General features: G+C 39.8%; 1 protein-coding gene across 10 annotated transcripts in view; it reads left to right on the plus strand.

The window, feature by feature from the left end:
- ZFAND6 (zinc finger AN1-type containing 6) overlaps window positions 1–12,532 on the plus strand; it is a 69,414-nt gene that overhangs the window by 26,611 nt on the left and 30,271 nt on the right. For 2 of the 10 annotated variants that reach the window (XM_078078799.1, XM_036079130.2), the window contains one exon: window positions 11,912–12,072. The exons of 6 other annotated variants lie outside the window; for them this stretch is intronic. The gene's annotated coding sequence lies outside the window, so the exon portion shown is untranslated. Of the gene's footprint in view, window positions 1–7,288; window positions 7,356–11,911; window positions 12,073–12,532 lie in introns of those variants that run through there. 2 more of the 10 variants (XM_078078800.1, XM_078078803.1) reach the window with 2 other exon arrangements.

A 12,532-nucleotide genomic window follows, 5' to 3' on the forward strand; every position in this document is an offset into this window, starting at 1 on the left:
CACATCCTAGGTTTTTCTTCAGAAGATAAGGTCTCTGTAGGCGTGACCCCATTTGGCAAGTAGGAGGAAGAGAAAGTCATCAAAGCAAATACTTCCAAAGTAAGATTTCTTTAGTCTTGTCTTTTTAGTCAGTAGAATGTGTATAGTAACCTATGAGGTGATTGGGGTTTTTTTAAACAGTAAATGAGGTAAGGGGGTGCACGTGAAACTAGGGGCTGTGTGGAGGGTAAGGGGGAGCATCACAGGCATCTCTGAGGAATCTTCATGTTTACTTGCTGGTCTGTGTGTGACTGAACTCCAAGCCATACTTTACTCTTATAATAATTTAGTTTTCTTGGAATAATTAAATACCTTTTTGAAGGAAATGGTTATCAGCACCTGTTGTCTGATTGTTTTCACCAAATGAGTTTGATTTAGGTAAAATTTGTAATGTTACTTCTTATAATGCTGTCTTAATTTCTTAGGAAAATCAAGAGTGAAATACTTTAGAGAAAAATAGCACCAAGGGTTGCTGCTTTGTCGTCAGTACCCTTGGTTTGTTCTTCAGCGTCTGTGCTGGGAACATCCCAGCTTTCCGCACAGTGTTTAATGCCTCACTGTGACCATTTCTGTTAACAGATGATAACATTCTTGGATGTAAAATGGTGCTCTCTGCTGATACAAAAAGCTTATTTCTCAAGTTAAGACCACATCATTTGCAGTGATAATTCAGTGGACAGATTGGAATAGAAGCTGTTTTGCATTTTCAGTACACCCTAATTCTTAAAGTGGGAAAGCTGCGTAACTCAGAATTGTGTTCCGACTTGCAGGTTGTGGTCATTAATTTGCGACAAAACAAAAAATACATAGGAGTAACTTTAGGAAGACAAACATATTTCATCCCAACCAGAAATCTTGTGTGTTACATGATTCTTAGTAACTGTCAGGTTTTTTAGCAGACAGAAAGGAAGCTGATTGATAGGAAGAGGTGGATTTTTATTGTACTCCCGTAAAAGATTTTGTGTATTGCTGTCCTTTGTTAGGCCTGGCTTCTTCAGCAGTTCAGATAGAAGAGACGACAAGGTCTTTAGGAACGTCCAAAGTGCAGAGCCCGCAGGCAGCGAGATAACCGTGTCCCAGAGCTTCTGTAGCATGGAGCCACAGCTCGGCGTTTCTCAACGATCGTAATCCCAGCAGACCTCACTGTTTCATGATTTACATTTGCCTAATCAGAGTATGTACTCGGCATGACATTTCATCTTTTTGCTGGAAACCTTCATTGCGTTGTAGTTGGCTCTAGAAATTTAGAAAAAGCAGGAAAAGAAGCCATGTTAACTGTAGACGTTCTCATTCTCTGCAAAATGTGAACATCTTGGAATAATAAAGGCACAGTAGATGTACTGTAGCTTTGTTTTGTGATGTCAAACATTTGTGTGCGTGTTAACACGTGTTACCTATTCTGTGAAAAAAGGACGAAACCCGGGGAAAGCTTAAGAAATTCTCAGTTGGCTCCGAAAAATAGCCCTCTCAGTGAGGAAGGGCTTGTCTTGTCTTAGTATATGATGGTAGTGTTGACCATGTTCTCGTGTTGATTGGTGCTCACCCTCAAAATAATTGAGGCAGAGAGAGTGGAGCTAGGGATCCTGACTCTCCAAACTAGTGTTTCTTTTCCTCCAGCTGCCACGGCATTTCCACTGTATGTGACAGTTCTGAGGAGTAAGGGTCAGCGAGGACTGGTTTTGTCATTTAGATTATATAAATAAAGATGAGTTAAGTGTGTATCTCCAAAATTTTGAGAAGTGTGTATCGCATACATGCTTTAAATGTGTGAGGTGCTGAAAATTATAATTCCTTAAACTTAACGAAAATTTTGGAAAGGTCAGGTGCTTAGTTCAGTGCTTGCTACAAAGGAGGCTTTCAAAAAGTAGTGGTTTTTCGATCCTTCTGTTTTGCCTTAGAAACATATTTTTTGTTTGCAATTTGAGCTCTTCTGTGTAGGAGTGGGGTTGGTGAGCAGAGGGGAGATCTAAATTTTCATTTTTCTAACAACTTCCAGGTTTCTCTCCAGAGCAAATGGCTTGTGCTGTATCCATCCCTTTGCTTTCAGCCAGTTGGCTTTTCCTCCCTCTAGTCATTCATCTGCCAGGCCTTCACTCACTCACTGTGATCGTAAATGGATTGTGGTTCACGGTCACAGTTGTCTCCTGTTATACTGAAGACAGAGTTTGTGTTCCTGTTTCTTGTCTTCCTTGTTACTGCCTGAGTATGAGAGAAACTGTTTTACTCTGTAATCCTGAAATTGGAAGTCCCTGTGCTCATTTCCTGTTCTGTCACAGTGCCTTTCCAGCAGTTCAGAGGAAAGCATGTAAAAATGGACCATCATCACTCTGGGAGTAGAGTACTTCAGGACATACCGTCTTGAAAAATTCTTCCTGTGTACTTGAACCTCCATCTCCCCAAAGTTCTACTCAAAATTTTTGCCCCAAATTCTGAGTAGCAGTTGTCTGCTAATACCATTCTTACTGTAGTTATCATGCCTATTACTGAAAGGTGGGGAGGTAAAATCACTTGTTCCCTACCAGCGACTGTAGTTACTTACGGACCGTGGTTGCTTATGTCCAACCAACAGAAGGCACTTCCTAAAATTTTAAATAGTGGTTCCCCAAAGTTTATAGCGGGAAACCATTGTTTTTTGACAGATTACTTTTGAGATGCATCCTTTGACCTAATTTTATTTATTTATTTATTTATTTATTTTAATTTTTATTTATATGAGAGAGAGAGAGAGAGCATGAGAAGGGGGAGGGTCAGAGGGAGAAGGGGGCCCGATGCGGGGACTCCAGGACCATGACCTGAGCCAAAGGCAGTCACTTAACCAGCTGAGCCACCCAGGCACCCTGACCTAATTTCAGTTGACCAAAATTATTCTAAAGTTACCAGCTTCACAGTGATTTGAAACCCATTTTGATTTCTGCTACAAATATGTATTTGCTGTGTTCTGCTAAAATAATATTTACCAGTATGTATATAAAATAGTGGTTCTCAAACTTGAATCTGAGAATCCCTTGGAAGCTTGTTAGAGTGCTAACAAGCTTGGTCTCAGTCTCCAGAAACTGATTCAGTAGGTATGGGCTAGGACCTAGGAATTCGTGATTTTCTGACGTTGTTAATCCATGTATTTGAGAAACACTAATGTAAAGGTTATATATGGAAATGCATGTTTTTAGAGATCAGTTCAGGAGAACTCTTTTTCTCTTTTCTCTTGAAATTTTGAATCCTACTCTCCTCGGTCTTTGCTTTTGGCTGACTTAAAGCCAGGTCATTGGGACTTTAACTCCCTAGCAATGTATTGAGGCCAGCGCTGGAGCCAGTTGGACTTTTTAAGATTTAAGACCGAGGAGCTATTATAGGACCCATTGTTGATGAACTAGAAAGTTTTCGGCTGAATGCTCAATAGCTTCACACTGTGGTGCTGAGCAGTTTATTTTGTGTCTAGAAACAGAAAAGCCTGATCTTGGGATGACTGATTCAGGCCTAACAATTCCAAGTCAGGGATCACTAACATAGGAGCTTAAAATTATCAAGATGATCTCTATGTGATGTGGAAACCACTATCGGTGCAGATTCTGGGGTCGACTCCTAAATAGCTCTGAAGCTAATATGCTTTTGTTCTACTTTTGTTCCTAGTTAAGGGAGACTTGAAAATCAGTCAGGTTACTGGCACTTGCTTTAGCAGTAGAGGTGGTGAAAAGTATACATGTAGATATTTTAATGATGTGAAAAAGAGACTACTACATGGATTGTACTTGTATACTGTGACCCCTGGGTGTTGTTGAATTCCTGAAGAGAATGGAGATAAATTAGAAAGCCTTAAACACACAGACTCATCATCTGGCGGGCTATTTTTAGATTGCTATAGATTAATCTACTGACTGTTTAATGGCCTGGAAGAAGGAAAGTTGCTAATTTAAATCAGATTAGTGTATTCTACACTGTTCCAGAATTCCCTGATTGATCCTAAACATTAAGATGAAAAAGACTGGTAATTTGGTTTTTACCTAGAGATTGAATTTCCTCTGGTTGGTCTGTAAGAGGCTCAGGGTTTGTTTTTCTGGTGTGGATAAATGCACGTCACGTGTTAATCCATGATGTAAGCATTTGAGCACCTGGAGCACCTGTTTAATGCAGCTGTGTCAGGTATTAGACATACAGTGGTGAGCAAGACGGATGGCTTCTAACACTTAGTGTTATCCAATCGTAATGGGCCGAATCACATGGTTGAACGTTGGCCAGGAAAGTGACTTATGTATTAACATGCGCTGTGTTTCTTAGCAGTGCTGTTTTTTTATTTACTTCTCTCCATATATTTATCCCACTTTCAACAGATAGTATTTATATGCAAGATGATTGTTAACTGGGATTAATGAAAGGATTTGTAGAAAAAAAAGATTTCATGGTTGTTGGAAACTTAAAAAAAAAACTCTTGTATTCTCAATGAACAGAATATAATAAACTAAAAATGGTATTTAAAACATCAATTATTCAGGGGCGCCTGGGTGGCTCAGTCGGTTGAGCATCTGCCTTCAGCTCAGGTCATGATCCCAGAGTCCTGGGATCGACCCCTCCTCTGCCCCCAGGGGGTCTGGGTCTGCTTAGCGGGGTACCTGCTTCTCCCTCTCCCTCTGCTGCTCCCCCTGCTTGTGCTCTCTCACTCTCTCTCTCTGTGTCAAATAAATAAATGAAATCTTTAAAAATAAATAAAATAAAACATCAATTATTCAGTAATAACATTTTTTATTGGATGGGTAGTAACATTTTATTCAGACTTGTAAGTGGTTAAGAATTATGGGAGCAAGAACCCCACCTAACTCATTGAGGCTGGATTTGTGTCTTACATAGTTTCATCCCTCATGGCTCTGCAGAGAGTCAGCAGATGCGTGAGTGGGTTCACGGAAGGTGTATGCCTGGGAGTATCGTTACCTTGGTAATATTGGTATGACCATTATACTAAGAGAATGGAGAAAAATTGTTTAAATTGAAAGGCTACTCATAAAAAATAGCTATTATTTTGAGCATTTGAACTTTGTGGTAAACAAGTTAAAATGTTTGAAATGAATTATAATTTTTCTTTTTTTAAGATTTTAATAAGACCGAGAGAGACACAGCGAGAGAGGGAACACAAGCAGGGGGAGTGGGAGAGCAGGCTTCCCGCTGAGCAGGGAGCCTGATTCGGGGCTTAATCCCAGGATCCTGGGATCATGACCTGAGCTGAATTAACGACTGAGCCACCCAGGCGCCCTGAATTATAATTTTTCTTAAAAATACTTTTAAATTCTTTTTAAGTTCCTGAAGAAGTCTCTTGGCTCAAATTACCCAGTTTACTATAAGTTTATCTTTAGGTTTTATATTTGAATACTGGTTACTGATCTTTTCAAAAGATCTTTTTTTTTTTTTAATGGAAGCTTTGATTTGAGAAATTGAAAACTCTTTAGGAACATGAATTATTTTGTAACATAACTTTAATGATTGAGCAAGGCAGTATGAGAAAACTGCTTTCTTGTATTTTCTGAAGAAACAGTAAACATTCAGAAACAATTCCTGATGAAAGGAATGAGCTATGTTGCCTTTATTTGGGAGGTATCTTTTGTTGAAATGCAATAAATTCTTGTCAGTTATACTTGAAAATCTAGGACCAGGAAATACTATTTAGTAGAATTTGTTAGAATTATAAGCTTCCTCCCCCCAACTTTAAAAATTGATGGTGAACTTGTTCAAGCTCCTATTCATGCTTCATGCTTGTTGTAAAATACTAACGTGTGTTATTTATACAGCAATCCTGGGGTGCTGGCTGGCTCTGTCAGTGGGGCGTGTGACTGTCAAACTCAGGGGCCTAAGGTCACGCCACCCCTCCCCCCATATTGGGCTTAGAGCTTACTTTATTTTTCTTTTCTTCTTTTTTTTTTTAATTTTTTTTAAGTAGGCTCCACCCCCACCGTTAGAGCCCAGCACGGGGCGTGAACTCATGACCTGAGCTGAGATCAAGAATCAGATGCTCAGCTGACTGAGCCAGCCAGGCACCCTATGTAGAGCTTACTTTAAAATAAAAATAAAAAATGAATGAAAAGCAGTCCAAGTTGATCTTACTCAAGGTACCAAATCATTTTCAAGGTACTGAGAGGATAAAAGAAGTGGATAGAGAGAGAAGGTAAGAAAGGGAAATTTTGTTTCTCTGCTTATATCTAAATGAAATTATTTAGAAAGTTATTTTAATATATAAAAAATAAAATAATTACGTAGTACACAGATACTTTCAGGAAGATGTGGCTCCTCTTGGAACTTGTAATATTTATCTTGTACCTCACATAGCTATAACATCTTAAATCAGAATGGCTGTTTCTTTTGTCCTATTTCATTATTTTTAAAGAAATCAGCTTTATTGATGTACGTTTGCATACAGTAAAATCTACTAATTTTAAGTGTGCAGTTTTAGTTATGACAAATGAATGTATTTAAACCACCACCATAACGATCATGATGTGGAGCATGTCTCTTACCCAGAGAGTCTCCTTGTGTCTCTTTGGAGTTAACCTCCTCTCCCACCCCTGGTCCCTGGACCTCCATTCTGTCTGGTGGCTGTTGCCAGCATTTCCTGTGATTAGAATCACACATTATGTGGTCCTTTGTGTCTTTCTTGAACTTAGCATAGTAGTCTAGAGACTCACCCGTGTGGTGAGTTCATCAATACTTCACTTCTTTTTATTGCTAAATAGTATTCCATTGTGTGAATGTGTCACAACTTGTCCAGTCCGTTCACCATTGGGTGGATATCTAGACTGTTTCCAGTGCTTGGCTGTCATAAATAAGGCTGCTGTGAACATTTGAGTACAAGCCTTTGTGTGCACGTGAGTGTAGAAACCTAGCAGTCGGAACTTTGCTCTAGTTAAAATGTCAGTCTCTGTCTCTTAGTTTTGGGAGGGAAGACAGAAAAACCTGTGTTAGACCAAAAGGATAAAATTTGTCTTAGGGAAAAAGCTGAATTGTCAGCTATTATTCTCTTATTCTTTATACTTTGTTTATATTCCTCATCTTCTCCCTTTCCCTGAAAAAAGCTACTACCTTTAATCTTAACTATAAAACCTCTTCTTAAATGGTAGTCCTTATTTAAAACTCACTTGTAAGAATAAGCTAAATTTTAAATGGGCTTGTTGAACCATGGGTATTTTGCAGTACTTCCTGTCCCCTACCCCTTAGGATTTCTACCTCATACTAAGTTTTATTTTTTGGAGCCTTTTTTTATTTCTTTCTACAGCGCCTCCTCTCTCTGAGTTGGGACCTACATAGTATGGTCTGAGAAGGGTCTACATAAGAAGCCAAAGGTAAAGGCTTACGATTTTATATATATATATGTATATATATATATATGTCTGTGTGTTAGGGGTTTGCTGGAAATTCAGCTGCAGACTCTGCTGGTCTGACTTAATGACCAATGAAGCGTCTATATTTGCTAACAAATATATGTTATAATCTCCTTGGCAGTGTAGGTAAGAGTTGATTTAGAAGCAAGGAACGCCTGAAAACTTGCTTCCTGCCCTCCCAGATATGTGCGTATACATACAAATGTCCATATACACATTCCATATTTCTTTTTTTTTTTTTTTTTTTAGGATTTATTTATTTGGCGGGGGGATGGGTGGAGAAGGAGAATCTCAAGCAGACTTTGTCCTGAGCATTCATGACCCCAAGATCATGACCCAAGCCAAAACCAGGAGTCAGATGCTCAACTGACTGTGCTGCCCGGCTGCCCCTCACATCGCGTATTTCGTAAATTAGGGATTTGGGGTTCAAAATTGATTTAAATTTTAGGTTTGAGTTAGTCAACTTTCACAAGGTTGATTATTCTGATTCTTTTATTAAGAGGGCATCAACCTGCAGCATTCAGAAACGAGTTTGAATTGAGATTGGAGGAGGATTTAGAGAGCGAGTGCACAGATCCGGTGGACAGAGGATTTGAAAATGTGCTGCCTGAGAAAATGGGATCGAACACAGGGATAGGGTCGGGATGAAGTACCTTTGCCTGTTTTGCAGTTAGGCATTCTGTAAGGGCCTATGAAAGTGCCTTCCTTAAACAAGGTAGTGTTTGCTGTTGGCTTACAGAGATGAATCTGGTAGAGAGCTTGCCCAGAAGAGGGCCACAGCTCTGTAACAGAGCTGATCTGGAATTAGCTAAAGTACAGTAAATATTGGGCCACAGCGTGCTCGTACCTAACGGAGAGTATATTGAGTATAAGAGACTAAAATCCATCCCTTCTTCCCAGGTCATCTTTGTTCAGCCTTGACTTTCTAAATTTGCTGGTTATCTACCCCTCCAATTCCTGCCTTCTTTGTTAGACTATGAGCTAGTGATATGTGCTATCATTCTACTCCTTTCCAAAGTGAATTGTTTGTAAGATTGTTCCTCATAGAGAGACTATTGTTCTGTGCCTCTTGACAAGCAAGGGAAGAAGAAAAGGAGTATGGTTATAAGATGCAAATCGTTACACTGTAGTCAGAGCTGTGCTCCTACAGCTGTTAGTCTCACAGAGACCCTACAGTTGTAGGTGCGCTAGAGGACGGTAGAAGACTAAATGGAAGTGAAAGTGTGGAGGGAAAATACGCGAAGACACTGGGGAGGAAGGCGAGCTGGGTGTTAGCAGTGTGCTCATGTGGGGCCTTTCTCGCGCTTGCTTTCTGTTCCCTCTTGCTGTTTTCTCCCTTTTTTCCTCCCTCTTTATTTTATGGCTTCATGTCACTAACATGTTTGTGTATTACCCATTTGGGGGCTAGCTTCTCAGTGATTAACATTCTGTTAGCTTGTCTTTTCCAGGTGCTCTGTAGTGAATGTGTGCTTTGTCAGCTTTTTATTGGCTTTATCGAGTTTTATTTGTTTGGGGAGGGACGTTTGCTTTACTATTTCCCTTGCATGTTGTTGATCACGCATCTGCTTTGGTTCTGCTTCGCTGCCTGGCATAAGCAGAAATAACTTGGAGTTTTTAGCAAGGAGGCGCCCCTTCTGCTGTGTTCCCAGTTGAAGAACAGCAGTTGCTTGATGGGAGAGGTCTGTTTCTCTAACTGCAGTGTGGTTTGGGGAAGGTTGCAGGAGGGTAACAAGGCTGGGAGGAGGCAGACATGCACCTGACTCAGATCCAGGAGTCACACCTTGTCATCAGTGTGGAATGGCACTCAACATTGGATGTTTTAAACCCGAACACCACATAGGTAATCGAAGATGACTTTGGATTGCTGTTGGATTGGACTTTGAGTATATGGAGATCAGATTGGGAAAATGATCCACTTGTTAGGTATTCAGAATCCTTAGAAACATCAGCTTCAAATATTTATTTTTCTCAGGTTTTATTTTGAAATCATTTCACATTTATAGAAAGTTACATTGATAATACAAATAATTCCCATATACCCCTTGGCAATATTCACCCACTGTTAACCCTTGGCCACATTCACTCTTACTCTCTATCGTATTATTTTTTTCTGAACTGTGTGACCGTAAGTTGTGTGCATCCTGTCCCTTTACCATGTTAATATTTACGTATTCTGACAAGGCCATTCTTGTATTTTCAAAGATAGTTCAGTTATCAAATAAAGGAAATTTAACACTGATCTAATAGAATTCCCTAATACAGTCCACTTTTGGATTTCTCTATTTTTCCCGACATGTCCTTCCTTCATTAATTTTTCTCCAGTCCAGGATCCAGCCCAGAATCACTTACTGCGTTTAGTTATCATGCTTCTTTATTTCCCTGAGTCAGGAGCACTTCTTTCGCCTTTCCTTGTCTTTTAGGACATTGACATTGTTTGGAGAGTGACCATTTATTTACAGAGTCCCCTCAGTCTGGGTTTGTCTGATGTGTCCTTGTGGTTAAATTTAGGAACCGTAGTGTTGGCAGGGATGGGCCACTAGTGACGCGTGCTCCTCCGTGCATCGCATCAGGAGGCAGCATGTCCATCTGTCCTGTTACCAGTGATACTCACTTCTGATCTTTTGGTTGATGTGGTATCTGCCAGGTTCTTCCGCTTAAAGGATTATTATTTTTCCTTTCGTAATAAGCAGTGGGTGGGGAAGTAACTTTGAGACTCGATATACACAATTCCCTGTCAAACCTGCATCCACCAAGAATTACGTCATGCTTTGGTCATTTTGGTTGAATCAGTTATTACTGTGGTAGTTGAGGTTCAAGTATTGAATTGCACAGACTCAGTAATCTAGGAGGGAGTCTGTTCCAGCTGTTGGATTCCTTAGCATCAGAAAGTGTCTTGTGTTGAGCTGGAACTTGTCTTCTGAGACTTGGCACACAGTTTCAAATTCTGTACTTTTGCACCACATGAGATAAGCCTGCTCTTTTTTCCTCTTTAAGAACCCTTCAAAACGCATTCCTTTTTGTCTTTTCTCTAGGTTACTCACAGTTGTTTCTTGTGAGAGATGGCTTTCCTGAATTTAGCCATCCTGTTGGTTGCATGATGGCACTCATTTGTCAGTGCCACCCTTCCCAGGGGAGCCATGTCTGCATTCCCGTTCTGGGTGTGGTTCATCAGGACCCTGGACTGCTGTTGCCTGTAATCTAGCTTGATACCCGTAATCTAGCTTGATGCCCAAAGCACTGGACTTTGGAGACCAGTAAATCTGGATTCAAGGCCTATCTCTGCCTCTTATTAGCTCTGTGATCTTAAACAAGTTTCTAGCATCTCCAGACTCTCCAGTTCCATAATCTATGAAGAGTTGGTCATCACTGCACCCACTTTTTAGGGTGGAATGAGGATTAAATGTGCATGTAAAATTGTCAGGTTGGGGCCTGTTAAACCGTCCTCACTCATCAGATGTTTATTATTGTTACCGTACAGAAAGCAAACTTGTTTTACAACCCAAGATTGGTGCCATTCACTTGTTAGCTGTTGTGTTTGACGGTAGGCTCACTCAGGACGTTTAAGTTCTGCTGCAGCACGGGGAGGCTCTTGGACAAATACTTCAGCTCGTGTGACAGTTACTCCATCAAGTTACAGCTTTTATGAGGCTTGAATTATTTCTTAAATCATTTATATGCACAGTATAAGGAGAATATAAATAAACATTTGTCTTATAGCAAAGCAAATGTGCAGTAGCTTATTTCACTGTTAAGTAATACTTTAAAAATTAGTGAAATTTGAGTATTGGGATGTTACTTCTCATGGTATTTCTAAACCATGTTGCTATTATAAATAGTAAGTTTACTCTGTGCAGTGCTAAAGCATTTCCTAAATTTTTTGGTAGAAATTTGAGGCCCATGTGATACATGTAGGGGAAGTAGTTACCCGCGTATTCTAGGACATTTTGATTGGATGCAGTTCTGTTTTCCAGACAAGCCTTCTAACGCTTGGTAAATTAATGCTACTATAGAAATTTGAATCTGTGGGTAAATGTGCTGTAATCTTTCATAGTAAATGTCAGAAACCTGGCTCTTATTTCTATCGAAACAGTACCAAGGATCTCATTCTCCCTACCCAGGAGGGTCCCAGGGGATATTCTTGGGGACATTGAAGTCATCCCCGTTGACTGTCTGTCTGTAACAGTTGTTCTTTAGTTCTGGCTGTTTATGCTAAATAAATTAAACTTTAGAGAACCAGGAAAAGACCTAGTTTTGCTTATTTTGTTTATATAAAAAGTAATTGTTGCTCACCTAGCCTGGGGCCAGGTGAAGAAAAATCTATATGGTAAAGTTACATATTGCTCTATTATACATGGGTGTCAAATACCAAGTGAAATGTTTTTATATCTTAATTTTACCTCAACAACCCTTTTTTTGTAGCTATAATAATGAAAACACTCCTTAAAATTTTAGACAATTAAAATGTACACAGTCAATTTTAACTGTCTCAACTCTGTTTCATGTTAAATGTGTTACAGGAATGAATCTGAAGTCTGCTGCAGTAAAACACTGAAGGCTTTACAATGTTTTCTTGCATAAAACTCAAACTTTAAGTAGCTGCTTATGAGGCTAGGGAAGGCAGGAGGCTAATGTGTGTCTCAAGATACAGGACAGCTGTTTGCCCATCAACCTCAACTGTGTGAGTAGACTTAACGTGTAGCCCTAGGTCATTGGGGATAGTTACATTTAAAGTGCTTGAAGATACACTTAAATCAACATGATGACACATTTCTTAGGATCTGGTTTTTTTTCTGGTGGGTAGGATACTGAGGGTGGAGTGGGTGGTAGATTTTTATTTATAAAATATATATATATATATTTTTTAAGATTTTATTTATTTGACAGAGAGAGACACAGCGAGAGAGGGAATGCAAGCAGGGGAAGTGGGAGAGAGAGAAGCAGGCTTCCTGAGGAGCAGGGAGCCTGATGCAGGGCTCGATCCCAGGACCCTGGGACCATGACCTGAGCCGAAGGCAGACGCTTAACAACTGAGCCACCCAGGCACCCTATTTATAAAATATTTTTGAGAAAAACCATAGCTAAGTATCATTAGTGACTGTGCATCTTTTTTTCAGAATTATTTTAAGCATTGGAATTTG

Source organism: Halichoerus grypus, chromosome 8, assembly GCF_964656455.1.
Source record: "Halichoerus grypus chromosome 8, mHalGry1.hap1.1, whole genome shotgun sequence".
Classification (NCBI taxonomy): domain Eukaryota; kingdom Metazoa; phylum Chordata; class Mammalia; order Carnivora; family Phocidae; genus Halichoerus; species Halichoerus grypus.